Source organism: Siniperca chuatsi, linkage group LG22, assembly GCF_020085105.1.
Source record: "Siniperca chuatsi isolate FFG_IHB_CAS linkage group LG22, ASM2008510v1, whole genome shotgun sequence".
Lineage (NCBI taxonomy): Eukaryota > Metazoa > Chordata > Actinopteri > Centrarchiformes > Sinipercidae > Siniperca > Siniperca chuatsi.
The window spans coordinates 10850039-10876256 of record NC_058063.1 but is presented as its reverse complement, the minus strand read 5'-3'; the positions used below and the strand labels follow the sequence as shown (position 1 = coordinate 10876256).

Genomic DNA, 26218 nt, shown 5'->3' with positions numbered 1-26218 from the left:
AAGAAGGAGAGAAGATATTAGATGTCTCGGACAAGGACTACAGTTGGGTGTTGGTTTACATTTTTCGTGCCTTGGAGATGTGTGTAATATCACCTTGGCATTTGTCGTGTCGTGCCCCCCCTCCACCCACCCCCACCCCCCCACCCCCCCTCTCTTCACTGCTTGGGCAGCGGCCATAAACAAGTCAATCTCAACACATTGGATTAGATTTATCCGCTTAAGATAGATTGTTATCCCAAAGAGCATGAGTCTCGCTTGATGGGGAAATTAATTTTACGATGACTGGTTTACTTGATCAGGGTTGTGAGGGAGGTGGGAACTATAAATGTATCAACTCTGGGGCATGAGGAGCTGAAAACAACAGTCCTTGTTTTTGATTCAGATAACTTGTCTCTCTTCTCCGCAGTATTATACATGGTGTTGTCTTTGGGTCGCAGAAACTAGAGTAATGACTGACAGTCATTTGTAAAGTGCCAGCAACTTGTCAAGGGTGAAAAGGCCTGCACCTCCAGTTGACAGTGAAAGATATTGTATTTTCACATTTGTCTGTCTAACATTAAATGTGAAATTGACAGTTTTGTATGCAAAATTATAAATAGGCTGCCTGATCAAAAGTACAGTGCAACTTATCCAGAATTGAAACGCTGTCCATGGAGGAGAAAAATAGCTGTCAGCCCTCCCACATCTAAATTGGACTGAATTACAATGGAACTGACCTCATCCTGTTGAGCAACAAAATCCAGTCCAAGCCTTGTCCTTAGTGTAAATTCATCTGACAAGCATTACTTAAATACCTCTTTTAGCAGACTGAAAACAAACCACTTTTCTCACAACTTAAAGAACAAGTTGATTGATTTTCTGTGTCCCCTGTCTGTTTCTGAACCAGACAGTTTAAAGCTGATACACAACAGAAAAGCATGACTTTAAGAAGTAGTTTTACCCCCACTGAGATAAACACTGCAACCTGTAAAATGAAATCCTACCAAATCCATAAACTGATTTTTTTATACAGTAACTTGCATAGTCCACAAGGCCAACACTAAGGATGCACCACCACTAAAGTGCTGAGAGTCATTTAAGTTCAAGGGATCCACCAACTCTAGAACCGTGACACAAAGGGCATGTCAAGGACTCATGCTGATGTTTACCATGTTCACCATCTTAGTTCAGCATGTCATTTGTTGATAGCACTAAACACAAAGTACAGCTCAAGGCCGATGGGGATGTCATTAGTTGCAGATCTTTGGTCATAAACCAAAGTATTGGACAAATTGGAAATTTTGACCTGACGATGGCACTAGAAGAAAAGTCAAGGGACCACAAAAGGTAATTACAAGTTGGTGCAGACATGAGCGTCTACCAAAATTCATGGCAATCCATCCAATAGTTGTTTCATTTCACTAAACAACAAAAATTTCAAGTTTATGGTAGCGCCACTTGGAAAAGTCAGGGGGATTCATCCTCTGGTAACCATTAATGTCTGTACAAATTTTCACAGCAATCCATCCAATAGTTGCCAAGATATTTCAGTCCAATTCTGATACTTTGCATGATCATAAAACAGCAGATTATTTCAATATCTGTGGTGACAGTGATATTAAGCTGCTAATAAATACTAAACCTCACTAAACTCATTTAATGGCATTCAAGTTATTCTTTGGCAGCCTGTAGGGCAACCTGATACCATTGTTCAGTAATGAAAAGAAAAGGAGTATTTAATATTTCCAAAATACATTTCAAAATAAATGAGAATATTCAATGCTAATTACTTTTGTAAAGTTAGAATGGTCCCCACAGATTTACTGTGTAGGCAGGTACACAGAGAAACACATACATCAAAAGATTTGCTTACATAATTCATCCAAAGCAAATGCATATTGATACTGCATAACCTTTAGCATCCTTAGCTGCATTTGCATTGTATTTACATAGTAAATGTCAATCAGTGCTACACTTTGCATGACCACACACACACACACACACACATGAATGTAAACATGCCCGAGGCAGTATATCAAACACTGTTGGCTCACATAATAGTAATGTGTTGTCATTGGCCTACAACAAAGAAAACATTTGTCAAGTGAGACTTTTTTTTTTTTTTTAAATAGTCCTCCTACTGTCAAAAGTATTAATAGGCAAACCTGCAGCATGTGGTAATGCTGCGGCTTTCAAGTTTTCTCTGTGTTGGATCCTTCTTATTGAAGGACAGTTGGTTTATTGACTACCGTGTCCTGTTGGGTGACAAAGTTCAGCCATTATAGGCCAGCAAGGCAGGCTCTTGATAAATCCTACCCTTGCCCCCATTTATCAACAAGTGCTGTTGTATTACTGCTATAACTGGTGCCAAGATTATGAAAGCACAAGGTTGGATGCAGAGCATAATTGTAAATCTAATAACTAGTGTCATCCAATTATATTCAAAGATCATGAACACAGGTGAGTGATTTGAAAGAAAATGGAGAAGCTCCCCGCAGTCATACATCGAAGGTGAATGTCAGCAGGCCTCAGCTAAAGGACTGGAATCATTTTCTTAAATAGAACTGAAGTTTATCAACCAAAATATTCAACGTTTAGATGTGCTGGGAGTGACATATCTTCTTCACAACCAAAACAGTGTTGCCAACCTTCAGCCTATACGCCTGATAAATAAGAATATTTTCTGAAATAATTGCTTTGGTGAAAGTCAGATAGTCAGACATTTGTGATTTACAGTACAATTGTGCCTCTAGACACAACTAGCTATCACTCCCACAGTGCTTTCTCGTAGCCAGCAGTCGAGGGCAATAGTTCACCTAACAGTAATTTCATCAAGTTTCTCCATTGTTCATTGTCACAAAACCAACACTTTCTTTTGGCCTATAAATCTACATGCGGAGGCTGTATCAAATTCTGCCCTTAGAAAATGGAGCTCGATACAATTTGCAGGTATAAATCACCATCGCTGTTACTCAGATACATGACATGTCTGAGTGCAGGTAAGAAAACAGATCTGCTGACTGCAGTAGTCTGTCTCTCTGTCTCTCAGTAGTACAATTGTTGGATGCTAGATGTTTGTGTCTGCAGGGCTCGGTTGTTCATCAAGGGTTTGGGTTGCTGCCACAAAAACCAACTTTTCTCAAAACACAATTGGTCATAGTCATCTGTCTCCCCGGGCCATCGCTGTTATTTTTCTGTAGCCCTACATCAGAGGACCGTGCACTTGACTGTGTTATCAGGAGCAATATTGTCCCTTTATGCATTGTTGTGCACCATTCTGTCTTTTCAGTGACGAGGATGTGAATGAATCACGTCTTGGAATCAGTACATGAAATGTGAGGTATCTCTCACAGGCTGACCTTTGAGTACATAATGCAGTATGCCAAGACAGCTTTCCTACATACGGAAGCAATGCCTTGATGAAAATAAACAAAATGACAGATATGCCTCCCTGATGGACATGCATGCGCACACATTCAAGCACAGTCTGACAACAAAATCAATATAATATCCCTACAGGGACTCATAGTGTGTCTGTGGCTCTTAGTGATGAGTTTGTAGTGACCTTATTGTACACGATAGCATGTTTTATGGAGTTTGTGCTAACATTACCCTAACCACGAAGCATCCATGTATGCCAGACTCCACCTGTCACCTGCTTAAGGATCAGTGGTAGAAAGTAACTAAGTACATTCACTATTTTACTCAAGTACAATCCTGAGCTACTTTAAGTTATTTTATTGTACTTTTTACTCCTACTCCTATTTTTCAGAGGGAAATATTGCACATTTTACTCTACTGTATCTATTTGACAGCTAATGTATACTTGAAAGAAACTTTTCAGATTAAACCTATAATGAACTTATAAAATATGGTGAATATTTTTACAGTAACCCATCCAATATTATATAAAACAGTATAAAAAATAGGTTGATGCTGCTTGCATGCTAATGCATCATTAATAATCACAATAGTACAATATATAGTTTAATGTCAAATTGACAAAAGGACCGATTTACCTGCATAGTGAGCACTTTGAGTACATTTCACTTTATACTTTAAGTACATCTTGCAGATAACACTTCAATACTTTTACGTCAGTAAAAGTTTGAATGTAGTTTTATTTATTTATTTGTGTGTATTTATTTATTTGTAATGGAACATTTTTACATTTTGGTATTTCTACTTTTATTTAAGTAACGTATCTGAATACTTTTTCCATCACTGATGGTGACACAAACACACAGACACACACAGAGAATTTTGCCATTTTTTGTACGATTCCTGACACATTTTCATAAATTCTTCTTAGCAATTGTTCAATAATATGCTCTTGGTTGGGTTATTGATATACAGTATTTACTATGCTCGCTCATGATAAACATGGCTGTAGCTGTAGCATAACTAACAAACAGACACTCACACTCACACACACTCCCACGTCTCTCTAATACAAATCTTGCTCAAAAATAGCCACGTCCAAGAGCACATTCCTGCAGTGAACTTTGGGGGTGGGTGGGGGAGTGGGGGTGGGGATCCAGGAGAGTTGGGAAAGTGGGACCTCGCTAAGTGACGTCACTCCTCCTACACACACCTCTCTCTCTCTCCCCCACATTCTCCCGTTTTTCTCCACCTGGGGTTTTAGTCCGTGCTCGGGTCTCGGCAAAGAGAGAGAAAGAGACAGACAGACACAGAGAGAGTGAGAGAAGGAGAGAGAGAGAGAGAGAGAGAGAGAGAGAGAGAGAGAGAGAGGGGGGCTGTGTGTCCCAGCCACACCGCACTCTTCAAACACAACCAGTCTCGCCACGTTCAATTCAATGAAGAGCTAACGAGCACAACACAGACAGAGAACCAGAGAATATATAACACACGCTCCACGTGCGTGTTTTTCGTCCTATCGCCCCGAAGACCGTTAACGCGTTGATCACGGACAACTCGAGGAAGGAAACCAAATAAGAGAACAATCGCCTGGGGGGGGGAGAGAAGAAGCACAACCTGAGGACGGATTTCTTTCCTCCACGTTATTTTATTTCCCCAGGACTCGACTTGTCAATACTGGATGTAAAAACTCTCGACTTCTCTTTACGCAGAAGAAAGGCGAGACTGAGTTTCAAACTGGCCGCAAAATGGTGATAAGGTAAGACTGCCTGACGAGCCTGGGAGTTTTGAGGTTGTGACTGAAGTCGCTGCCGCAGTGATTTCAGGTGTGCGTAGAGCCTCATGAAGTTGCTTCAAACATATCAGCTGTAACCAGTGGCTTTCTTCCCCTAATGCATATAGACTATGTGCTGGCTGGCGTGTTTAGAGATATAACAGTTATATTTAGCCTGTGTGTCAATAATTGTTTTACGCACAGTTCATTATGAATGCGCGCAACCTTGAATAGATACAGTGGCCACATTACAGTAAGCAAAACGCCATGAAAAGGCATAAAAAACCTTCGTTAACTGGTTTAATTTCTATTTTGAATATGTATCTGCACATAAATGACATCGGTGAATGTGCAGGTGGATTTGTGGTATTTTTGTCATGATGTGGGGTTTGTACTGAGGTTTGAAGATAAAATCAGTTTCATTCTCTAAATGATCACTGCACATCGTAATAAATATTTAATTGGCTTAATATTGCGTTTCGAGTAGGCTACGGTTGATTTCTTCCCCTTTATGTTATCAAAAATAACAAAACAGGCCGGCTCAAACATGTTATTTTAAGCTCACTTTAAATCTGTGGCACTGTCATGTAAATACAGTTCATTTAGTGGAGCCTTTTTAGAGACGTGGAAGCCTTTCTAGCGAGTCGATTGTGAAGAATTTTCAAAGTGCATTCCTGCAACTCTCCAGAGATCCCTAGTCTTTATCCGTCTTATTTTTAGAACAGATTTTTATTTTTTTTCGCGGAGGGTTCAAAGTTAACTGTGCTTTTTAAAGAGCTCACATGTTTTAAAAAAAGACAGCTAAATATCAGTGAGGCAGGCAGAGAGTCAGTCACGCAACCGTTCTGTCAGTCAGGTGAAAGTGAACCTTTATTTCCAGCAGAGCTGTGCACACCACCTGTGCTCAGTGTGCCAGTTGGGCCACTAGGGGACTCGTTCTCTCCAGCCAGTTAGGGGAATGCAGTAGAGAGGGGCTACAAGCCATGAAGAAGACCCCCCACCGAAAAAATTAAACCAGGAGTATAAAACAATTTTAGAATTTTAACATAAGTGGTTTCCAAAGCTCACAAAACAACTAGTGATATATCCATCAGCTTGTTGAAAATTAAGAATTTGTAATCTGCAATTCATGTTAGGAGGCATTATGGTGTATAAAAATGGATGAAAGCATTTTGCATGTGTAGCCTTTAAAAATTGGCCACCTCTGACCATATGCAGTAATATATTGCTGTCTGAGCCAAATGAAAAGACAGTGTTCGAAGGGCCAGTAGGGGGGGGTGTGTGTGTGTGTGTGTGTGTGTGTTTGTGTTTATGTTTAAGCATGCAAATTTGTGTGCATGTGTGTGTTTGCTCAAGCAATTTCCAGTTTACAGCCAGTAAGCACTCTGGGAGAGCACACCCCAGCACTTCCACTGTCTTAGGTGTTTTACAGTTCCCAGCTCAAACAATTAGCACTTGCCCAATTTTGACAAAGCGCAATTAACGCTGTCACCGCATGTTTGATTTCCAATATTGCTGTTGCGACAGCGGCACTCAAAAGAGGAGACAAAATGGATATGCACTAAGGTGGTGCTCGCTTAAAGTGCTGCCGTCCAAAGTCAGTGAAGGGAGCAAAGTGTCTCAGTCATGGAAAAAGCGGCACTGATGCGCGGCCATCTTCTCTCAAACCCTCATCCTTCACTTTGTGGCATTTTTAAATCCTCCAAAATAATATATAGCCTTTTGGGGAAAACTCTTGATGTAAATTGTGAAAAGGTAATTCCGTATTATAGTGTAAAGGAAATGAAAGGAAAAATGAGTCAAGCTTTTCTCTGTCATTCACCAGAGTGTGTGTGTGTGTGTGTGTGTGTGTGTGTGTGTGTGTGTGTGTGTGTGTGTGTGTGTGAAGGATACAAACTGTTCATGGCATGCAAGCCATTAAATTGAAAAATGATATAAGGGTTTGGAAAGTGCCTATAAGGGAGTTAGGCCATTTTTGCGTGCCTGCCAATCTACCTTTTTCTCCAGTTTTTTGTGCCTGAAGCACATTCTGAAACCATATCCCACATTTTTGACAATGTCTAGAAGGGACAACGGGGTATTTCCAAGACTGAATGTCAGAGAGAAGTCAACAATGTCTTTCAGATGTCCTTTTTATTTGTTTTAGTTCTCAAATGTACACTCACCTGGCTAAGTGCTGCAACATATGCTGGGTTAAATGTTAAGCTCATAGATGTAAGCTCATTGACAGCAGTGCATTTAATGTAATGGAGGCATCTTGAAGGACTATGGGAGCTTTCAACATTTCCTTATCCAAGTCCCTCTTCGGCACAAAGCCAAGCACTCTTACGAACAAGTGTGCTTGCACCTCACAGTCCCATTCTCTTAACACAGCCTAAGTAGCTCTGACTCACTGGTTTATTTTCAAGAACAGAAAAAAAGTTTGTTTTCTATCAGTGTGTGTGTGTGTGTGTGTGTGCGTGCGTGTACACGCGTGTGCCTATGCCTTGGTGTGAGCACTACTTCAGGAATTCCAAGGCCAGGGCCCCTATTACGAGTGTGGAATGAGAAATCAACACTTACATTACAAAAATGGATACGTAAACACAGAGGCCACAATTATCAGGCGCCGTGGTGTTGGAACTGGAGGAGATGGAGTGCCAATGGGTCTGTTAGCAATCACCCCACTGCCTGCCCTCTGTAATCCAGTGGGTGTATTCTAACTCATTTTGTGCCAGCAACGGCCCTTAACAACCTACCCACTGAATGGCAGGCCGGCTGGCTAGCTGGCAGGGTGGGTGGTTGGCAGATGCAGGGGAAGTTTGCCTGGTAAAGGTCATATTGGAGAGAAAAAAAGGGCAGGAGGGTAGCGAGGTATATGCCCATGTGTCGTGTCAGTGTTGGTATGTGTGCTGTACACCGTGTGCATGCGTGTATGCATTTGGTACATCTTGCAGATTAGTTTCCTCACGTTCATCAACCGTTGTGTGTGCCTGTGTGTCAGGGGCCTCCAGCCGACTACAAACCCACTTCACAGAGGCCAGCTTGATGCATTGTGACAAATGAGAAAGCAGTTTGATTTCGCACAACACTGAGCTGCACTCCAGCATAATGAAGTGATCATGACTTTACCCTTGGTTCACTTTGGCCCCGGTCCTGCTGTGTTTTTCCCCTCTATTCAATCGCTTCACTCACTTATTTACTTGGCAAGCATTTCCTCCCGTAACCTCTAGTACTGCATAACTAGCGTCAAGGGTGGGTTGCTTGATAAAAACCACCGCTACGGGGCATTGGTTTTACACATAGGGGAACGCTAGCAGTTTTTATTGATATTCAAGTTGCCACTGGGTTGGAATAATAAAAAGACTATTTTCATGCCCAGGCAAAATACCCTCTACTGTCCATCACCCTGTCAGGGCAGAAAGCTGAGGCGTAAATATTATTTGGCAGTGGAAGGAGCACAGGGCGATAGCTGAGATTGTTCTTTCCTGTTTACGCTTATTCTCTCTTTCTCTTGCTCTTGTTTTCTCTGTCCTTTCTTATATTCTTTCCTTTTTCTCTGTCTCAGATGCATCTCATCAAAACAAAGTATAAAGTAGTAAAGAAGTAAAAGAAAGTCCCCTGCCTTCTCCATCCTTTCATCCTAATTTCACTACATGAATTTCCCTCAGTGAAATTGACTTGTATGTATTCTAACACACAAAGTGCAGTGTCACTTCCAACATGGTTCAACTTAGTGTTGGGTACAACACCGAACGCTGTGCCTAGAGGCTCTGCCTCCAGGCTTTGCGTACAGGGGGAGTACCGACGTGTTAGAAAGAGGGAGGGCTGCTTTTCCGCCGCAGCTGTCCTTTGCTTGCAGATTGGGTTTCAGGAGATATGATGGATGCCAAACGCCTGTAGCCAGTTGTGAAGACAGAGGGGGAGGGTGTATGTTGGTATGGATTTGGATCAGGGTCAGTGGCACTGGCAGAGGATTGGAATTTTGCCCTTAACCTCCATTTTGGATCACCCCCCATTTAGCAACTAACAGCATGTCAGTATTAGCACTTTGACAGAGTTAGGACTAATTAGAAGAAAACTAAAGACTGCAAATGAAACATAACTCTTGTTTCAAATATTGCCAGAATGAAAGTGATGGGATATTAAAAAAAGGTAACTTGGTGATATTTTTAAAGACTTTCTGATTCTGATTGTGTTGCAACCCAAAACATTATTTCTTTTCATGTCCTTCCCATTGTCTAATTTTTTCTTATCTTCATTTTTAGACAGGCTGAGAGCAGAATCCACTGAGGTTCATTTGAATAACTGGCGGAATGAGGAAATAAAAGCTGGAGTAAGAAATGGAAGTGACGGTCTGCTCTGTGCATTCATGTCACACAGCTTTATCAAATTATTCCACAATAGCAGCCACACAAGTGATGGAATTTCAATTAAAGTATGACAGTTTCAGAATTTGTTTCTGCTCACAAGAGAGCTAGTGGGGGTTGTGTTTCATGGGTTGGGGGGGCGAGGTAGTGCACGGCGGGCAGGTTCTCGTACAGAAGACATATTTCCCAGTCTGTATTCCCCATCTCTCCACCTCCCTACTCACTCACCGCCCCATCCTCCATCAAAAGGGAATGACTTAGCTGAAACACTTCTGTTTAGAGGCACTTTGCGGTTAGAGTCTGGAGCCGGGCAAAAATGGGGTGTTATGATAAAGGTCTTTGCAACAAGAAGTCAAAAATGGAGCCTTTAGTTGATAGGCTCTTTCCAAGAACAATTACGCTACCTGCTGTGCCAAATAGAAGGGTGCAAGAGATAAGTGCAAGGGAGGGGTGCTCAGCTCAGACTGGTGGCTAGCTCGTAAACTGGGAAAACGCAACGTATATATGACCCTCAGAGACTGTAAACTGTTTTGGGGCTGACACTCGCAAGCTCACAAACACTCGCGCACGCACACACACACACACCAAACAGAGCAGAAGGATGTGAAAGACTGTATAAAAATCCTAAGAATAGACAAAACAGTGTTTGTTGCTGCAGCAGTATGGCATTAAACTGATTACATAAAATAAACTTAACAAGACCTAAGTTTTATCTTAAATAATGCTTAAGAACAACGTTGATTGAGATTTGTATGTTGTCGTCTATTTGCATTTCCCAGCCACCCGCTGGAATTGGCAAAGAGGAGAAAATTCCATTAAAAACTGCAGTGACATTGCCACATAGCAATTTCACGAATGAGGAATGCATTTATTAGTGGATGGATTTTTCATAATTTCGAAGTGTTTCCCCAATTTGTGCCATAATACTTGATGTGACATGTTGTAATGGGATCCAGTGCTTCCAATCCGCTGGCACCCACATGTCCACAGGGAGATGTTTAAACATGTATGGATATCTCACAAGCAAAGTGAGAAATAGTGTACAAAAAAAAGACAGGGAATTTAGACTGATCAACATCAACATTGTGTAAATATCTGTTCTTTATTATTCCTCATTCATCCTCCCTTATCCTCCTTTTTCCTGCATCACTGCAAGGTTAGGAGTCAATGTTTAAATTCTGTGTAACCCCGGCACTCTCTCTCTACTCAATCTGCAATTATAGCTAGCTGCTTTGAAGAAGCCAGGCGGAACTAAAATGACTTTTCATGTCCGGTATAATGACTGCCATTTGGAAGCAGACATGGAGAGAGAGGGCAAGAGACATAGAGCAAAAGAGGAGAGAGTGAAAAGAGATGGAGGGAGGGGCAGAAGGAGGGAGAGAGGGGGACAATCAGTGGATGAAAATGGCTTAGGTCACCTCTGGTTTTGACCAGACGGCCCAAAGCAACTGCCTCTCTGTCTATCATTCCTCACAGATGAATTTGCCACATTTTGGTCCTTTTCTTCCCTCCCAGTGCTGCTCACTGAAACTTTCCCCCTCTTCTCCCTCTGTCTCCATCTTTCCTGCCATTGGTCTCCATTCATTTGCCATCAACAGAAGCTTAGCGGCTTTAAGGCGGATTACAAGATGAATTGCACAGAGTAAGACGCCGTATATTCTCTTTAGGGTGGGCCACTACTGCCAAAGGCCAGAGCTGAGTGCCGTCACCTGGGCTAGCAGCTGGCTATCTTTTACACTTCACTCGCTAATGAGGCCAGACAGTTGGGGCTGAAGTTATAGCGCAAGCTGGATCCTGTGTTGGCAATCTATTATTTAGACTCTCATGGGGAGGCTGGTCTCAAGAATTCCATGGATGCATTTTGCAAAGCAAATGGTAGCCCGGGGGGACTACAGAGCTCTGTGTGGGGGAAAAAATGAGCGAGTAATAGACTTTAATGTGAGTTGCAGCGTTTCCTTGTCCTGCCTATTTCAAACCTGCCAAGACCTGAAAGGAAACTTTTTGGTATTTTGTCATTGTTTTCATCATACTACAATAGGAATGTTGCTCATACAGATGTGCTTCATTGATTCTGGCAATGCTGACAACTCCATCTGATTCATGAGTCTTCTTTGTCTTTTTCATTCAGTGTTTCTTCCCTTCTTCCTTCCTTCCTTTATTTCTTTCCTCGTTGTGATATTTTATGGATGACAGATGAAGGTTGTGCTTGCGTCTTCAAACAGCCGACACAGAAGAACGGGTATATCTTTCCGTTCCCTTTTCATGTATATTTTAGGAACTGTTTCAGAAGGGTTTCTGAGAGTTGCATCACACTGTTATAGATAACACTGCATAGACAGGACTTGTTTATATTTAGTCAGGCTAGAAAACTATGGCGCACATGACTCCACCAATGTATTTATAGAATAATACCAGTGTTTAAATTTGCTTAGGTACCAGGGGCTGCTATGGCAGTTTTTTTAAAACAGGCATTTCCCAACAGTCCTACTCATTTACATTGAGCATCCAAACATTAGAGAACTATGCTGGCCTGGTACCAGTCACAAAAATCAGCAAATAAGGCTATGAGGCATCAGTATCCACTAACTTTTAGAGCCCCATGAACCCTTTTGGCAATTAACTATATTTGGGCCTGTGTATATGCGAATCTACTGGGAGATGAGATGGCAACAGTTAAACATAGAAAGGCAGTTTTAGCCAGAGCTGTTTAGCAGACTTAGGTTACTCTTAAATGAAGTTCATGCAGAATGGCTCAAGATACCACAAATAGCTTGGAGTTATAGATAGCATAAATAAGCTACACATACCAAACCACATGAAGTCAGCAAGTTATTAATGACTCTACGTGTACTCCATCGCAGATCCACATCACGACAATATAATGTTGATATTTGCATGTAAAAGCGTGAAATTAATTAAAGAAAGGGGCCTATCAAGTCATCAAGTCAAGTTACACTAAAAGAAATTGGTAGCATTGTACTGTCATGCTTAAAGCACCATAGTCCACGCTGGTAAGAACCACTCTAAACCACATTATGCAATTCCATTCATTGGCCCAATGATAAGTATTTCCAATGACACACCTCATACCCACATACACATTTTACAGGTGCAAACTTTGGAGAATACCATCAGTCATCCATGAAATCCCCAAAACCTACAGGGTAAAGTAAACTAGAATTTCCGTGACCTCTTATGCAAAGATTTTCCACAAAATTTCTCATGCTGTTCAAGGGAAGTCCATGTCAGGTGTAGGGCCAAGCTGCCCCACTTAATCCTCCACCTGCCTTGTCCTTGCATGTGACTGAGATTTAGACTTATTGTGCAATGGGTTACTAACTTTAAGTGTCATCCATATTTGATGGCTTGCCTCAGGTCTAGACAAGGAAAAAGGTGTCAATTACAGCAATTAAAGTATTAACTCAGAAAGAAAGCTAATATGCATTCCTACCTGGCAATTTAGCTGTTGATGCTCACCCCTCAAGCTTTTAATATTGCAGATGGATTTTACTTTTGCCATAGCCAATTTTCATTCCTGACAGTCCAAGAAGAGTGTGTGTGTTTTTTTGTTTAGTTTTTACAGTACTAGGCTCTTTGTGTCAGTCTACAGAAAGGTTCATTTGGTAGCCATGAAAACACATTACAATGCAATCCCTTCCTTCCCCTTCCTTCTGCTCTCTCTCCTGTCTTCCCACCCTCTGCCGTTATTTGGAAACCTTCCCGACCGTCTATTGTGATAAGCTAAACACAAAGCTGTGAGGAGGATGTCCTGCGCTAGCAGCTAGCCGTATTGTTGTCTTGCTCCTCCGCTTGGACTGCCAGCCCGCATAACACTGCACCAGGGAATTAACCTCTGCTGCTGTTTCTTTCATATTGTATACATTTTTGCAACGGCCACTCCAACAGAGCCACAAGGGGAAAAGTACTGTAAATGTTGCCAAATTACTGACAGCTTCTCTCTCGCCCAACTGCATAAATACACAGTGAATGTGATAAACAGCTCAGTCTTCTTGCCTGCCTCTAGTGCAACCTTTACAGAAATCAAAGGGCATGACATTTTTTTAAAGACAAGTTAGTTGACGTGGAAGTGGGAAGTTAAATAAAGGAGAGTGTAGTTCAGTTAATGGGACATTACTACATTGTCACAGTTTGTGACCTTTCCCATTTGCTCTGACAAGCCAGGGTTTCGCTCTGTCAAAATGGCCTACACTGTTTGTAAGCGATTCCTCCCTTCCTGTCCCTTTTTTTTCCGTATTTGCCATCTGCAGTGACTGCATGACGCCACAGCTTCTGTGTCATCAGTGACACACACACACACACAGGGACTAGACAAGAGAAAGCGGAGAGGAAGAAAGCGGGAGACAGAAGAGAGTGAAAAAGAGAGCTCACTTCATCCTTTAATTGTGTCTCTGAATGTCCCAGTGGACTTCATTACCCAGGCATCCTAAGAAATCTCACTTGTTTGCTCTTGGAAACATGTAAAAAGCATTTGTAGTTCTTTTTATGTCTCTACAGCAGTATGAAGTGCTTCAGTTTGGGCTAGTCAAAATTTCTCTGTAGCACAGATCGAGGCATATTTCAAGCAGTAAAAGTTTTGATGATTATGTGCTGAGCTAATGGATCTGATGGCTGCCCTCACCAGGACCTTTATGCATATATATCTTTTACAGCAGCAGAATTCTCATTTCACTTCAAACTATGTATTTAACTAGAAACTTATTGAATAATTTGAGGAGAACAAAACACATTTAAAATTTTGTCCATACAATATGTAATATAGTATTCCACATTGTTAAATATTCCCATTTTTCCTGTATAGTAACATTAGTCATTTCATAAACTGCCATGTTTGTGAAATTAACACCCTTTCTTTTATGATTTAAAGACAAATATTAGTGAATCAGTCAGCTTCCGTAGGCCTTACCGGAGGATTGGAGGTAATTTTTGACTTCATTAAATCCGAGGCTAAAAATCTACAGCATCTCTGCATAAAAACACAGCAGGAGAGGTGATTATCTTTGGAAATTAGCTCACTCATTTAGAGCTGTGTGGATGCAGATGCCTCCATTCAATGGAAGCCTATTATTCCAAACGACTCTCATTAAGCCATAGTGAAATAAGGCAAGCTGTGGAAGCAGTGAAATAAAATCTTTAGACTGGCTGTGCAGAACGCGGCAGCGGTGAGCTACGCTGTCTTCATTAAGAGCTCTGACATCAGGAGTGAAATGCAGAAAACGACTCAGTGTAAAAGGAAAATTGTATGCAGCTGATTTCTGCCTCTTATGCCCTATAGGAGGTTATTTGGTGTTTGTGCTCTGAGCCGAGGGAACTGACAATGCAGTCTGAGCTTAATTACTGAGTTTACCTAACACTGAAGAGCATGAGTCACAGCTGATCTAACATTACTGTATTTCAATGTAGACCTGCTGATCATAAGCTCTTTTGAATAGCATTCATAGCAAGCCACTTTCCTGATTAGTCAAGCTGTGCTCACTTCTATAGGACACAAAATAAACCAGATCACATACTCTTACCATGGCCTACAACACTGGTTCCCACAGACCATTACGGAAATCTCCATCCATCCTATTGCCATTTGCTGTCTCCCTACAGCAAAGACTTGTCTGGGACTGCTCAAGTCCCTTCTAGGTAGGCATTGCCACAAAAAGCTCTGTAATGTCTTGGTTAAGTGAACTAATAGCATAGATCGCAACAGAAAGTGTCATCGACCTCCTCTCCTTCCAAATAACCACCTTTTTTTTTCTTTTTCTTCACGGCACAAGACATGTGCATTAGGAGCCAATTCAGGTCAGTCCATCGATCATTCATTCATTACTGAAAGGCAGTTATTATGGATTGATGGTGCTTTGTGTGCAATATGTGAGATATATTTTTGGTTGTCTTTGGTTTATTGAGTAGCATGCAATTAAAATAAAAGCAATTAACAGTTCAGTTACTGCACAAATTAAACTTGATTGCCATTTTTCCCAAAACCTTACAACACTTTTGTGAAACTGCCAAAACTGTTGCCTAGGTCACAAAGTTAAGATTAGGTGACGTGTTTACCATTTAGATTGACATCCAATGCAGGTTTAAAGGTCTAGTATGTAGGAGTTGGTGGCAACTAGCGCTGAAATTGCAGTTTGCAACCATTTGAATAGGAGAAACTACGGTGGCCACGAAACTCGCGAAAGGCCCTATCTAGAGCCAGTGTTTGGTTTGTCCGTTCTGGGCTACTGTAGAAACATGGCGGTGCAACATGGCGACCTCCATGGAAAGGGACCTGCTCCCTATGTATGTAGATAAAAACAGCTCATTCTAAAGTAATGAAAACGCAATGATTCTTATTTTCAGGCGATTATACACTTGTGAAAACATACTTATATATACTATAAATATTATATTCAATTTCTGCCAATAGCTCCTCCTAAATGTTACACACTGGACCTTTAACCCGGGGTCACTGTGTTCTTCTGAAAGCAATATCACTGATGCTGATCACTTGCCAGATCCCAGGTTGGCCACTTTGCAAAAATTTGCATAAGCTTTGCAGCTGCAGTAGATAAAATATTTGCATGTACTCAACGTATAAAAATGTTGGTAATGCAAACAGGCAACTTTTTTTCTTTAGAAAACTATTTATTGATAATACATTTGATCTGTTCTTTACAAACACAAAGACATGCAAGACAATGCTGTAGTTATTCGGATTATTCCAGGACTATAGTAGTTTAAATGACAGCATTAACCAATGCTGCATAACTAAGCACCATGGGACCGTACAGCATCTGGACTTATTCTTCCCCAGGATCCATTTCAAGTGTTTAACACCAGGGGAGCACAGTTAGAGGAATGAGGGAAGAAGGGAGATTAGATAGACTCTTGTCAAATGAAGAAAAATACTGATTGGTTTCACAGTTACCCGTGGTCTCAGCAACAGGTGGCCTTCATTTGCATCTCCCATGAGCTTACCTACCCCCTCTCCCTCTTCCGTTTATTTATTACAATGGCCGCAGGTGGAAATCAGATGAATGTCAAATCGCCCTAATGTTGAACAAGGTTCTATAACCTATGTGCTGGCACACACACACACAAACCCAGCAGACAGAGTCTGTTTTTAGAGTGTTTCCCGGTTTATAACTGCTCTATGATAACCTCCGTCCATAGATTCATGTGCCGTTCGGCTGCCCTAAACATCAGTAGCCTGTATAAAGTGATGGAATGTACACATTAAAATTCGATCTCCTGCATCAGTACATCCAGTGCTGGTCAGGACGGCAACTATAAATTGCTGGCCATTATTTTCGATTAACCACACTGACACCATGGCCCATGACATTTCTTCCCATTTTTACTCCCTGTCACAGTGGCACCATATTTCCAGCACCGTTTCATTTAGATTGTCCCGAAGCATGATAACACAGACCAGGAAACCTCGGGACACAAGCCACCAGGCGATCTTATTAATGGCAGAGCTGAGATAACTGTAGTCGTCTAGGTCGTCGGTTGGTATCTCGATCTTCAGGCACATCCTTTCCAGGGCCTGAAGAGCAGAGGCGTCATAGCAGGTGCAAAGGGGCGACGACGTGACAGTTTATCATCGATATGCAGGGAAAATTTAATTCCCTGTACAAGTACAGCAAACAGGATTCCCCAACCAGTGGTTTAAAGGAAGACACCAAATGGCTGGCTCGGGTCACAAATGCAATTTGAACTTCCTTGTAAAAGGACTACACCGTCTTGTAAAAGTTGTTAACTGTCCTGAAACAGAAATCATTGCACTGGACAAAGGTTGGCGTCATTTCAGAAACCTTGTAAGAGGGGAAATAATTGGGAAATAAATAAATAAGAAATAAGAAAATGAAATAACCTTAATACATGTATAGACCCTATATGTTCATATAAACACAGACAGTACAGATCATGTTAATTTTCATCTGCCAGATTTGACAACCTTGAAAGCTTCACATCATATTAAACATAATATGCGGATAGGATGGAAACAGATATGGTCAGCTGCCAGCTAACATCAGGGATAGCAGATGCACAACACAAGAGCAGCAGATATGACATTTTTTATCAATTGCTCATTCTGTAAAATAATGTCCCAAAGCAAGAAACCACTGCCAGAATTTCAGTGCTTTCAGAGTTATAGTCATTTCATTATCCTCATTGCAAAGTTATTTCGTTATGCACATTCACCTAATTGTCTAACTGCAGTTTTAAATATAGTTAGAGACAACTGATATTAAAAACTGTGATATGGCATGGAGCCATAGCTCATTTGCAGTTCAAAAGGGCAAAAGAGTAAACTGAATCGGTGAAAGCAATCTGACTGCTAAGCTCTTGTTTTGACAGAAACAAATTGTTGTCTCTGTGCGGAAGGTCCTTCTCTTAGTTCTTAATGAGTTTATTGGTAATCAATATCCCGTTCTCGTCCACCGGCATGTGACACCGAGGCTGTGACCCAAGAGGGACCCTTAGACGGTGGAGTTGAGTGGGTCAGTGAGGATTGGTAGTCGCTTGTTCATGCTTAGGCAGACAGGAATGCCCCAGTTTCACCTAGGTGAGACGAAGGCAGGAAATAAAAGAAGCTTCATCTAGGCTCTTATCCCATTGCTGCTGCTTTTTCTGTATTAACTGGGAGGCATAATGTTTCTCTTAACTTAAAAAAGGCAACTTCCTTTATTTTGTTCTCTCATATCCCTCATTAATTTCACTGGGTTACATTTCTTATACACTTCTTATAACACATGCTAACTGTGTTGATTTGGCTTGCGACCAATTCTCTTTGAAAGTAGACTTCCCCAAAGAGCTGGGCTTGCGTCTCTGTCAAATACTGCACAAAATGCTATTTGCCTGTCAGTCAAAACTTCATAGCGGAACCTCTCTTCCAGTGATTCTGTTAGCATCCTGCTGATATGGACACTTTTTTAGTAGTGTTTTTTCAGGAAGATGGGGTCCAGCCTCCCGGTGGGGGTCAAAGCAGTTGACCCTATCCTGGCGAGCTCTCAGTCTGCCTGCGATGATTTTATTCATCCCCACTCAGTAGAACAGCGGGGTGTGACCTGGGTCGATGTGGCACTGCCAGCGTTGATTTTCATTGAGAAACCCAAGGCCCTTTGAGAGGCGCTGATCAAGGGTGCCGGATGTTTTTGATTCACACTGCTGAGCCTTTATATATTCAGTCAAATCAGTCTGCTAAAATTGGGTTTGTTTGTCTTTTCTGGAAACATGTGATTCAATGGAGCTGGCAGGGTGCAACGGAGCTTTGCTATCCCTAAAAGAGATATAGTCTTTCTACTATGGTTCATGCCAAACACACTGTATATGCACGTCATTCAAGGTCTGTGCCTTTTTGTTATTATTTAGCCTGATACAAAGCAGAACACAGGAGGGAGAGAAGAGGATATCTGGCAAATGAAAAACAATTGGGCCAGGTGCCAGACTCAAGTCAAGCAAGTGAGCTCAATAAAGCTCACTGTATCGATTTGCGAGTTATTCATTATTTGTTTTGGATGTAGAGAAAGTTCTTTGGAAAATGGTTTTGGTGTGCAGTTCAGACTATGAAATAAATGGTTTGACAGATCATCAATGACCACAGAATATGATAGTAAATGGCCTGATATTGATTTATTTCCCAATGCCCCCCTTCTCTTCTTATGAGCTGTGGCTTAAAGCAAGACCAAGCACTCTCGAGTATTGGATTTTTGTCCACCCTGCTTTCAAATGTGAAAATGAGGATTTATTTTGTCCTACTACTTGAGTGATGCTTATAAGAGAGCATGGATTCAACTAGATAAATGGAGATGGAGAAAGGATATACATCACACCACGTTTAATATCTCATGACAACAAACAGCCTTCCTGGTAGTAACGTGCAAGCATCTAGACCCTCAAAATGCAAAAATAGCAGCTCTGTTTACTGCATTCAAAATAAATGGCTTAGGCCCCGCTGTCACTCACAGATGGCACTTCCTTTGAGAAAAAAAAATTTCCGAGGCAGTGACTCGTAATAATGCGTTGGCATGGCGGCAGCCATTTTGCACAACCTCCGGAGGCACTGATCGTCACAGAGAGGCGTTGGCATTGTCTTGGCACTGGCCCGACCCCAGGCTCAGAGTAGTAACTGATAGCCAAGCTGGAGCTTGTCAGGCCTGACGCTTATCACTTTTGACATCTGTCCACGCCATCTCTCTTCCCTTGTCTGTAGAAGGCCCCAGAACACTGACCTTGGGATCTCTTTCACTGTTACTCCATTGCCCCAAACCTCCCTCCCCCTCCTTCCATGTCCTCATTTGGCACTGCTTCCGTGTGTGTTGTGTCGAGGCTATCATTTACCCTTTTAGACCTTGCTTTGTGGTCAGACATGACTTGCAAACCGATGTTCAAGCGCTGACAAGTCCCCTGCCTTATTTGGATTTCTGCTTGTATGCAATATTGAGTAGATGCACGTTTAATGAGTGTGGGCAAAACAGTTTGTTTATTGAGGATTGATTTATGTTGGAAACAAAATTCACAAATGCATCCTTGGAAAAACATAATAAGATAGAGATGTTGTGTACAAAAAAGGGAAAAAAGTAGGAAATTATGTAAACCATGGTTTAACTCAAAACTGATTTTTGCCTGCAGATGGTAGTTGTTTTATGTTGCTGTTTTATGCATTTGCTACAACAAGACAAAAGAAAGAAGAAAAAAAAAGACAAGCTGCCACACACAGCCCAGCGTTGACAGGGTGGCAGGAAATGTCTGACACGATGTGTTGTGAGGGAGTGCTGCTGCTGCCACAGTGCCGTATTGCTGTTCGGCAGCCTAAAGAAAGGGTCAGCGTGGCAAGCACATCCAGACACACACATGTCCATATGGCACCCCGAGTCAATTTGTGTTACGGTTGACAAGAAAAATATGTTGGCCTACCAGTTTAGAAGCTAATCATTTCATGCTCCTTTCTGTCTATGAGAACCAACACGAATCCCCCACATTTTAGCAAGTCAAGATGGCAAGTTTGTATGTTTGCACAAAGCAGCTGAGATATTAAGAGACCTAGTTAGATTCCCACACTGCTTCCAATCATTGATACATTTTGCTGAATAGTTTTTTGCTACTGAGCCACCACTTTAATCAAAATCCACAAATCAGTTTAAAATCATTTAAAACACAGCCTTGCATTTTCCCTGTTACATTACACATCATTTTACATTATGCTACTGTGACTCATCGGCAGCCCTCACCCCTGGTCTCCCTTATGAGGTAATTAAGCCCCTGGTTGTTTGTTTAGCTGTCTGCATGTGTGTCCTGTATAAAACACAGGGGGGGCATATGTTCTTCCTACCATAAACCCATTGAAACAGCAGGACATGAGTGGTGAGGAGGGGTCGACTGTGCATGCGTGTGTGAGTGTGTGCTCTAATTAGGCAGGCAGAAGTGTATTAGCCTCACTGGGCAACAGCCAGCTGGGAGCATCTGGAGTCGTCTTTCATACTCACCAACTTCCCCACTACACACACACAAAATTAGAAAATATATCTGTGGAACAGCAGTGTGATAAGAGAGCGTCAGGCATGACGGGTCATATGCACAGCTATTTAAGTGTGCCACATTTTAAGCCTTCCTCACATCACAGCACCCACCCATGTCCCCTGTCTGGAGTCCTTGTTTTAGAGTAACGGTGCCACTCTCACGTCTCGAGACTGGAATGCCAACAGCAGAGAGGGGAGGACCTCAACCATTCCCAACAGCTTGTGCTCTCCCAAAGACGCATCAAAGCTGTCTCGAAGGACCAAAACAATTTAGTTTCAAAGCAGGGACAATATCTAAAATAACCCTTACAGCCACTTGCAATCACTCTGCTCTCTGTGTTTGTTTTTATTAATGGTAGATGAGATGGCTTTTTTTTTTTTTTTTTTTTTTACAGTCAGCATTTTGATTGTTTAATTCTTTTAAACCCACTTCAAGTCTTGACACACTGCAGTCCCCGCTATATAAACAGTAGAGCTTTCTCTTGTTAATATCAATGACATACTTCAGCTGCTCCCACTCACTGCATTTCCTCTAACGTCCAACTCAGGTTCCTGCGTAGGTGCACACTCACCACTGCACGAAATACATTACTTCCTGTGTATCACCTAAATATATTAAAAGAAATACTGCTGTCACACACAGAGAAAAACAGAAAGACTGAGTTGGCACTCTCAGTATTTCTGAGAGAGAGCTCAGTGAGCCAACTAAAATAGTGTTTCTCTGTGCTATTGATTAGCTGGTTAGGCCATGAAAAGCCAGGGACAAGACAGCCACTGAGCTCCCTTCCTCTGGCTTACCGCTGCATGCTAGTATGCCTGTTCTCACTTTTCTCTCTTTTACGCTCCCACTTTTATGCGCTTTTTTCCATTTATCCCAATCCTCTCTGCGCACTGTATTTGTCACCCTCATTCGTGTGCTATTCTTATGTGTTTTACTATTCTGCTCACAGAGAGAAAGCCCCAGCAAGCCGCTTGCCGAGTTAAGATCACAGGAACCCAGCTGTTCATAGTCAAGGGCTGCTTCTTTTATTAGCCGTCAGTGGGCTGCATGGTACACTAGGGCAGTGAGAGGGAGAAAGAGTGGGTGGCAGGAGGAGGAGCGCAAGGGCAGTAGGGGGCACAGATTTCCCAGCTGTTAGTCCACAAGCTCTGCCCCCCTGTCAGAGATTAAGCAGATCAGCAGGAACGCAAGCACATACACAGAGGCAAGACAAGACAGCTGACAGAAAATGGATTGAGATGGTCCTCCACAAGGGGGGTAGTAGTTGTACACAGACTACCAAACTCAAGTTTTTTGTTGGGTGAGTGCTGTAAAGTTTTGTACACTGCACAACTGGAACGTACAGTGGGATAAGGCACAAGCCAGCAGGAGTGCAATGCCTTAATACCCCTACAAATCCCCTTCTCCTGCCTCGCGTCCCTTTTATTTTTCCCTACCATCTCACAAACCCATGCCGCCTTTCAGTCTATGGAGGACTGTTTTACTAGTGAGCCAGTGGTCTACAGGGACACAAAGGACCTGAGTGTAAAATTATATTTCTAGCTATATAACCAGACCTCCATTGTGCAATTTTTACGATATTATTTTCATTAAGATTGCAGGATGGTTTTCTGTCTTTGTTGTGCCTCCCCTCTATCTGCCTCAATTCTAACCGCAGTGGAAACAAAACCACTCAAAAGAAGTGGCAGTGATGAGAGCAGCACAGAGTGCTCCCATTTTGTATGATTAAATTTACTGTGACAAGCAAGCATGCTGTGTTTTGGCAAAACACGTTGCTGTGGGAACCCAGAAACTTCACAATCTCTGAAAAAACTGTGCCCCACATGAGGTGTTCAGAAGACTTGACTTGAGATTTGAGAAAGGGTCTTCGGCAAGTCTTTGCCTAAAGTACTCAAGATGCCAGTATTGTATTTGCATATTTATGAGAAATGGGTGTCACAGTGATTAAGTTAACTGGGAGCCAGTTCTGCAGAGTGTGGATAATGAAATCATATAAATGTGAAAGTCGAAGGACATTTTCTTAAAAAAAAATCTCTTTCAACCTTGTGGCTGAGTTGGGGAAGTTTGGTTAAGAATTTGGCTTCAGCAAGATGATCGACACATATCTGACGATTCATGTCAAATGATAGTTCAGTGGTTGCTATGATTGTTGGAAGATGGTAAAAATACCCATGATATAGTAGACCTTTGCATGATAGAAGTGGTGGACAAGCACTTGAACTCCATGCACCTTGGATTATTTTAGTTTAAATATCAAAACTTACAGGATGCCAAGTCAAGTTCTCCTGTACAAAGAATTGAAGCAAAGATAAATCCAGAGCAGTCAGGAAAGATATTTTCACCAGACATTCATGTTGTGTTTAATAAACATGGAGCCAATATGGACTTCATTACTAAGTGCTTGAGACCAATGTAGCTCAGTGGCCCCAGACAAGTAATTAGAGTTCACACTGAGACTTGACTCAAAATATGGTCATTATCCCAGCAAAAAATACAACCTTTCCAGGTCACATCACTTTGTTTGCAGCAGTAAAACAAGTTTATTTCTGCATTGAGCCACCATTATAGTAGCCCCAATCCACTTGCCAGCATTTTATGGAGCACAGAGTGATTGGGGGCGACTGAGAGATTCAATAAAAAAGTGGTAACACAATTGGCTCAACACATGGTAACTGTGTGAGCGTGACAATTTTTGTGTGTAATTTGTGCTCGATTATGGTATCATTTTATGGTGCACAGTGTATGCGATGCATGTGCAGAATAGTTTTCATCACCCTAATTTAACAAGCGCCTCCTGAATGAAGCCCCAAACGAAGGCACCAAATTCTTTACAGCCCCCTTAAGAGCTAATCAGCCATCTTGCAATGAAACACTAGAGTTTATATTGGCCCTTCTCACACAATAGTCCCAGTGTACGCTTGTTGTTGAGCTCAAAGGTCTTGGTAAGAATGAAACTCGTCCTGTTGCTGTCTTGGTGATCAGACAGGAGGGGGGGCCATAATCTGAAAGGACAAAAACTAGGTCCAAAGTATTTATGGCAACTGTGGACTGGACTGTGGACATAAGTTTCTCACAACAATAAAATGTCCCTAGAAAAATTGCCTTTGGAATGTGAGATCAGCTGTGAATTTTCAATCAACTCAACTTTCCTCCTGCAAGACTTCTGAATCAGCAAAACATCTTGTAAATATGATGTCTAACCACTTTTCAGGGACACAGTTTGCAGTGCTCCATTGGGTTGCATCTGTTTGCGATTGAAAATGTATGATGCAGATAAATATACTAGTCTGTTCCAGCGTTTTGTTAAGTTTCAACTGTTATAATGTAGAGTAGTTCTGTATAGGGTTGGATTGTTTAGACAAGATGTCAGTACACTGACAATTACATAATGAATCTAGCCAATGACAGGTCTTCTTTTAAGTATCTCATAATGGAGATTTACTGTATAGTAAACAGACTTTTCCATACATCAACCCCTGAGCAGATGTTACAATAGATGATAAAGACATAATGCTACTTTAGCATTTGATAACTCAATGGTGACTCATATTGAGTGTTGAAATTTTTAGTCGTCCTTTTGGACCAAATCCAATAAAGTGCTCCCCCTCGTTTTTCCCAAGAGGCACCACTTGAATCAGAATACGTGGGAGGATCCTGCTCAAACTCTGACTTTCAGCATGCTGGAGACACAGGCTGTACTTTCAAAGCCTATACACTTCATCAAACACACCAGTGAAGGAGAAGGGGAATGGGAGGATGACCCCACTCACATATACACAACACTACTGGCACCATTGCCAATTTATCACATGTAATTTCCTCAGCTCTTGACCTTCGACCCCTTCCTAGAGCTATGTTTGTATCGAGGGCAATGTGCCACTGTCTGAACTGTCTGTCTGAAGCCTCCCTAGAGAGACACGGCAGTGTTTGCAGGAGAAATATGCTGCTTAAGCTGATGGTGAATCCACCCTTGTGCCCAGCAAGTGTTTCTGTCTCGATGTGTATGTCTATCATTGTCTTCTCAGCCCTTCAGTGTTTTATACATGCTGCTCATTAGCCAGACAATGGCCACTTACGATGAAATGCCGTTCAGGGCAATATGTCAGCAAACCCTTGGTATAAAAGAAGGGAGGGTGGTAGCAGAAAGTAGTGTGCTTAGAGAGAAAGAGGAGGCTGAAGCAAAAGGAAAGAGAGGTGAATGTAAAGGGATTGACAGGGAGAGTCTATGGACAGCTTGAGAACAAAAGAGACAATGTTTGCAACAAATGAGGAGGGGTTTTGTATGTTTTCCCTGCAACAATCCCTGAATAAAGAATCAGCAAGACCTCAGTTCAACCCAACAACCTGCCTTTCCGAACAGTGACATTACAAGTGAGCCCAATGAGTCAGAATACCCTGACCTCTTGTGCTTGCGAGACCTAGTAGAACACGGCAGTGCCACTGCTCCATGCATGCACCAGCTGCACCGCTGCAGGCCTAACTGAGGCACTAGCTCTATCCAGTGTATGCTGGCTCCCCTCCCCTTACATCACCGCGTCTGGAGGCGGAAGGTGGGGAGGGGTACAAGATTAATGATGGTGCTAACCGTGTATTTATCATCCGGCTGGAGAGTAATGCGACACCTTTCTAATCTGAATATATTTCATTGGGCTGTTATGGCACTCAGCCCTGGGCCCCATGTATGTGTGCGTGTGCGTGTGTATGCTTGCACCACTGTGTGTCACTGGAAGTGTATTTGAATGTTAATCATATCTGCGGAAGTCTGTGCGTGAGAATGCGTGTGCTTGTAAAGGCATGAGAGTACTGTTATACCAACCAGCCGCCATAAACGTTCCCGCTATCTACCCCGGCAAAATGGCCCTCTGGTAATTAGATAAAGATGAAGTTCCTCTTTCCAGCGTGTTGAGGCCACGCTCCCCGAGATCCTCTCCTTTGATTCTCAGCTGTCTTATCAGGTGAACACCCTTCTTCCATCCTTCTCTCCATCTCTCATTCTCCTGCTACTTCTTTTTGGCACTCAGCAGAAATCAAGATGGATGTCTCCCCAACAGAGATGGGGAGATAGGGAAAGCACAAGGCCACAATGGGGCCTGATAGAACTCACATTGGGCCGCCCGTTAGATTGGCTCTACTGTCACCAGGGCTGCCCAACTATTGAGCAACTTTCAGGTAGAAACTACCTGATTTAGAGGATATTCTGCTGTGGGATTTTTCAGAT

The 26218-nt window shown here is 42.1% G+C and overlaps 1 protein-coding gene across 50 annotated transcripts in view; it reads left to right on the top strand.

Moving 5' to 3' along the window:
* LOC122870039 (receptor-type tyrosine-protein phosphatase delta-like) overlaps nt 1-26218 on the top strand; it is a 149218-nt gene that overhangs the window by 14595 nt on the left and 108405 nt on the right. For 25 of the 50 annotated variants that reach the window (XM_044183681.1, XM_044183679.1, XM_044183678.1 and 22 more), the window contains exon 1: nt 4620-5116. The exons of 1 other annotated variant lie outside the window; for it this stretch is intronic. The gene's annotated coding sequence lies outside the window, so the exon portion shown is untranslated. Of the gene's footprint in view, nt 1-4618; nt 5117-26218 lie in introns of those variants that run through there. 24 more of the 50 variants (XM_044183672.1, XM_044183670.1, XM_044183671.1 and 21 more) reach the window with 4 other exon arrangements.